The sequence below is a fragment of the Cryptomeria japonica genome, chromosome 4 (genome assembly GCF_030272615.1).
Source record: "Cryptomeria japonica chromosome 4, Sugi_1.0, whole genome shotgun sequence".
NCBI classification, from domain to species: domain Eukaryota; kingdom Viridiplantae; phylum Streptophyta; class Pinopsida; order Cupressales; family Cupressaceae; genus Cryptomeria; species Cryptomeria japonica.
In genome coordinates, this window is record NC_081408.1 from 25,585,918 (window position 1) to 25,592,018 (window position 6,101).

Below are 6,101 nucleotides of genomic sequence, written 5' to 3' on the forward strand. Positions count from 1 at the left end.
GTTGACTAACATTCTCTAGGCTTAATATGTTATTTAGTGTGTGTGGTTTAAGGCTAGCCCTCATTGGTAGAGTTTATTAAATACCCAGATTTGGAAAGCTTATTCATACAATATAGCACACAGTGCATATAAATGGCATGGGTCATGAGGTCTATATATACACCAAATTACTTATGAATTTTCATTAGATGAAAATGCTTCAACTAAAGAGAAGCTCAGATTTGACAATGAGATAAAGTTATGAATGATAAGTGGTAGACCATCTAAAATGCATTTATAACGAATAGCAACTATCAAGAAATAATAATGATTTTCTCATTAGGAAAATTTACCAAGTTGGTCAAAGCATTTTTTACATAACCACATGAGAGAAAAGCATGCATACAAACTTACAAAAAAAAGGAATCTACACTTGTATTATTTGATAATCAAAGTATTACAATACACATATAGAGTCTCCATGAATATTTTTGAAACATCAACCCACCCCAATGCATCCTTCATGTGTCCAAGCATAATGGATAACCATGCAACCACATATTGTTAGAAGTATGGTTGTTGCACCAAAAGATCAACTTGTTAATGCTTGATACAACCGCAAGACTTATAGAATCCACAAGAGGCAGTCAAGCCATGTTACAAACCCAAGCGCTACACCGCACAACACAAGGAGACCGAGGGTGCACACCTTGCAATAATCCCCCCTCCCCCAGCACAAGTGAGGGGGTTTGAACTTGTGACCCGGACATTAATACAACTTGTTAAAAGTATGGTTATCGTCACACCAAAATACTGACCTATTAAGTCCATCCTAGATCATCATAGGCATAAGTCCACACACAATCACACATACCAAAATATTATGGTTCAAGTGCAAAAGGTAACATTGTAAAAGCACACAACCACAACTTTACAAAATATTCAATGCAAACCATTAAAAAGGCTTGTAGTTGTTGAAGATAGAATCAACAAATACCGCTAACATTAAATAAGTGAATTGCATGACCAAAGTACTAGTAGGTATAAGAATTCAACGCATTCCTCTACACTAACACCGAAATAGTCACATATATCTATCCACCAACTATGGATCCAATAAACCTTCACCAAAGATCTAGAAACTTCAGGATACATCATTAAATGCCTTTTGGAGCCATGAAAAATAAGCTTTATAAATCTGCATGACCATACTAGAATCCCACTATAACTACACTAAACCAGACCGCATCTGATACAAGAATCCCACAGTAATTGTACAAAACGAGACCATGTAAGGAGCATAGAATATAACCAAAATGCTCATTTGAGAATAGCCAGTTTGATATCAATGACAATGAGAACACATATTTCTAACACAATCAAGCTCTTTTGAAGACATACTTGAATTCCTACATGACAACATCAACCATTTCATGAAGACTTCAAGAAAAAGATTCGTAAATGTATAACAATTCAATCAAGCATTTCAAATTTTGATCTAGCATCTACCCTTTTAAGGAATTCTTTCATTTTCATTTCAATTAATCATAGGGTTAATTCCATACCCAAGGTTTGATCTAGGCAATTCCCTTTCAACCCAACAATATTTTTCCCTTTTGTGTGTGCGGGTGATAGGATCTAGAGATAAAAACATATAGATATGAAAGGAGTAGATGAAGATACACAAGACCTAATTTTGAAAAAAAAAAAGAATTGGGTAAAAGTTGCCTAGCATCAATGATTGAAGCTTTTTTGAAGAAATTTTAGAGAGATATTAGAGAGAGATCTTGATTCCAAAACTATTTTAGTTGTTTGTATTTGGCACTTTAGGCTCAAATATGTCTAGCATCTTTGTCCTAGACTTTTGAGCCCATATTTAAATCTCAGGTACCTCTCTACTTCCCATTTTTGGGTCTATAATTCATTCTTGCATACCTGTTCAGAAATCATATATGCATGCTAATAGGTTGGTAGGGTATCTTAGATATAATTTATTACATCTTTAGAGATTCTTTAAGAAAATTCATTTACTCAAGCATAGGTAGGATTTCCTATAGTGACATTGTTACAACAATTTTCTTGACTTATTCTACAACATTAAGAGGGTCAATGATTTGTGCTCTATAGGATAATCTGGACTATCTTGATACCTTGGATTTTTAGTCACTCCATTAGATGTCCTCATTGTATGTGCTTACAAAAAACCATTATTTAGATCGATATCTAAATAATTATAATCATGGTTTTGGAATCATATTTTCCACTATTTACTTTTATACATCATGAAATAATTATACAATAATGGAAAAGCCTTAGATATAGTCAAATTATTTGCAAAAATTGCTTCCTTTTCTTCAATCCATGAAAGTAATGCTTGTTTTGAGAAAATAGTTCCTTATTTTTTTAAAATAAGGTATGTGCTACCAGTGGGGGTATCTCCCTTTGTATTAACAGAAATGAAGATAGTTACAACATTTTATACAAGATGTAGATCAACCCATCAACACACTCATACATCCTAACATTTGGGCTAGGAAAAGTAAATCCCTATTGTTGGTTAATTGAGCTACAAAATTGTTAAGATTGCCAATCCATCCCTTCCCTTAACAACATCAATATTTCTCTACTTTCCTATCCCTATTAATAATTCTAGCATCATATATCCCTACAATAGCTCATAAAACCAAATTAACAACAATGGAGTAGATTGCATCCATAATAGCATCATAGTTATCTCTTGCGTCAACATTATTTTTGGTATAAATGAATTGAAAATGGAAAGCTTTTAGAACTCTCTTTATCTTTGGTAAAATTAGATGCAAACCTATTCCTAAATTCCCTACATTATATCTAGAAGTATCAAAATATAAGCTCCATAGTTTTGAGATACTCACATCTTCCTTAGTAGCTAGTTTTAGGAGATCATTTATGTTGGGTATACGGTTTGATCTTTTCCATGTACATGACATAAGTCTTAAGGCTAGATATGTCAAAATTTCCATATAAGAGGTGTATTGTGATTCTTGTATTTCCCATTCTTCTTTCTATTAGTTAGATCTAGGATTTCAATGACTTTTTTCTCCTTCTAAGAGCTCTACTTTTTCATTTTTTTCTTTAGACAACATATTGCGAGAAGACTCCAAATTAGTCATCACTTCATGAGAAATATGGTCTTTGTAAAGATTTGATGAAAATAATAATTTGGAACCATATTTGGTCCTAATAGTAACGTGAGGAACAATCAAGAATAAATTATCCTCCCAACTTTGTGGTTAAATGTTTAGATAAACATATGTGCATGCCAAATATTAGAGGAATATAAATTATTATCATATCTTAAAGAATGATCTAATATTAGGGAAAGCATACATGGTAAGGAGAATATTTTTTACATTCCATAGTATCTATGTTTTTCTCCATCCAACTGTATGAATCCATTTTCCATATGTTCATAATCTAACCCTATGAATTTGATAATCCTTTTTGGCATGATTGTGGTCTTGCACCAAATTCTATCACAAAGTTAAATGCAGCATTTTTTAAAGAATTATAATACCAAATGGAATGGCATAGGATAAGATTTACTAACCTTTGTGCTAATATAATAAAAAATAGTTAATATGTTGATGTTGAATGGCCTTTTAATGTTCCATTATCTCTTTTCTAACATTAATAGCTTGGTTGGGTGTCTTGATGGATTTTATTACACCTTTAGAGATTCTTGAAGAAAACTCATTTACTCAGGGTTAGGATGTCCCATAGTGCCATGCTTGTAACTATTTTCTTCAGTTATTCTAGCACATTGAGAGGGTGAATGATTTAGGCTCTTAGAGAATAACCTATTAACTTAATGTATTGACTTTCTAGTCACTACATTAGATGTCCCCATCGTATGCATTTGTAAAAAATCAACGTTGAAGCTATATCATCCAAATTGGGGCTATCATGAATTTTTGAATTGAACCTAATCATTCTTTTCGAATCATATTCTCCACCATTTTCTTTTTCGACCTTATGAAATGATTAGACTAAAATGGAAAAGGCTTAGATGTAACTTCAAATTATTTGTGAAATTTTCTTTCTTTTCTTCAACTCATGTGAAGAATGTTTTCTTTAAGAAAAAACCTTCTTGTTGTTTAACAGAGATACATTATATTTTACCTATTAGGACAACATGTTAAATTCTTATAAATTGATAAGAGAGTTAAGGTACCACTCCTCCAATCTTAGTAAAATTTTATCTTTTTTCAACTACTTTTTATTGTAAATCCTATCGTGGACAACTCTTGAAAGAACAAGTATCATTGCATGAGAAAAACCATATGTTGGGATAATCTATAACATTGTTATGTCTTGGTATTATAGCTCGATGGATTATGAGGAACTTGTTGCAAGATTATGTAAGTCCTAATGTAATTTGGTTTTGTGGTTGCATGTGACTTTACTCTTGGCTTTTCTATTTTTAAATCCATTTCTTTGATATGGGGCTTTGGAGTTGTCGACACCTACCTATGATCCTTGAGATGTCTAGACCGAGTTGTTGGGGCTCAGGGAATTAGAAGTGGCCTATAGACCTTGATTTCCATAAAATATCAACCTATGATACAGTTCTTGTTACCTCTTCAAATCAATAATTTTATTTAAGAAATTTCAAAAATATGGTTTGTGTCTTCCATTTTGGGGACTATTTGAGTTTGAAATACATGGAGGAGGGAATATATTGTGAATATGGAAAGTAATAATTTAAAGGCTAGGTATTTATTCTTGTGCTAGAAGTCAAAATTTAGGAAACATTGCATTGGTAGGTAAGAAGTAAGTTTTCTTATATTGCTCACATTATTTTTCGCTAAGTATGACAACTAATTCATAAGCCATTGAGAGGTTCTAACCTCCTACTGTAAGGGTGTTCTTTCTCACATTTTATTGAATCTAGAGTTGAAATCAATTATCAATTTTGTAGGTGACCTTTTTATAGTGATTTATTCCTAGAACAATTTAGGTTTCCCTCTAAAATTCAGATGATTGACAAGTGACATAAAATATTCGTAATCCGGTGAGACAATTTCTAACTCCACCCCATTTTCACATCCTTAAATTTACAGACCTAAAAAGTAAGAGTTCCTATTTTTTAAGAAAACGATTTAAAAAATAATAATTTCCTCATAAGACCACCTCTTCCCTTTCCCTCGTTAATGCTCATGGTCACAGTCGCTGAATTAACTTAAAATTCATTGCCGGTAGCCCAGAAATTCAGCGACTATTTCGCTCTCCGAAAATGACCGATTTGATTGATTATAACGTAAGTAGGGTTATGCATTTTCTCCACTAATGGAAGATGCGTTGTGCGTGAACCAATATGAGGATAATATTCAACCCAACTCATCCTTTGACCGCTGACTCCGTTCGCTAAACACACGCTTTCCTTTAGCAAAACACATGCTTTCCATTTCTTAATGCTACTATAAAATCGTATAAGAACGGATAATTCAATTGTTACCAGATTTAGAAGCTTGATTATTATATAATATATATTCAAGCAAATTAAAAAAAATAATATCATAGTTTAATAAATCTCCTATTTTTTGTCAATTGAATTAATCCACGCCCCTTCCTGACCAGTTCTTTTCATCAGTCGTCACTAAGTTGCTTAAATGCAAAATCCTTCAATTCTTTGGCAGCGTCTGTTACATCTCTGCAAATACCCAAGTTTAGAAAGCTGCTCGTAGGATATATACACATAATATATACAAATGGCGTTGGCCATGAGGACGACATATATACACAAGATTGCTTTCGAGTGCCCCTTACACGGAGAGGCTTGAGCTAAAGCAAGGCCTAGAATTGCGACCAGCTGAAGTTTTAGTTTTGTTTATTGAATGATTCGTTCAATAATAAAAATATGTAAAATATTGAACTATGATAGCGCTAAGATTTATTCAAAATGCTTTGGAATGAATGTACGCTTCTTGACTAGTTCTTTGCATGAGAATGTGGTCTTCTCAACGTACTTCATTTATGGTAATTACTACTTAATTGTTTAAATGGCAGATATTTGATGCCACTCATTGGTAGAGTTTATTAAAGAGCTAAATTTTAAATGTCAAATATTTGATGCCACTCAT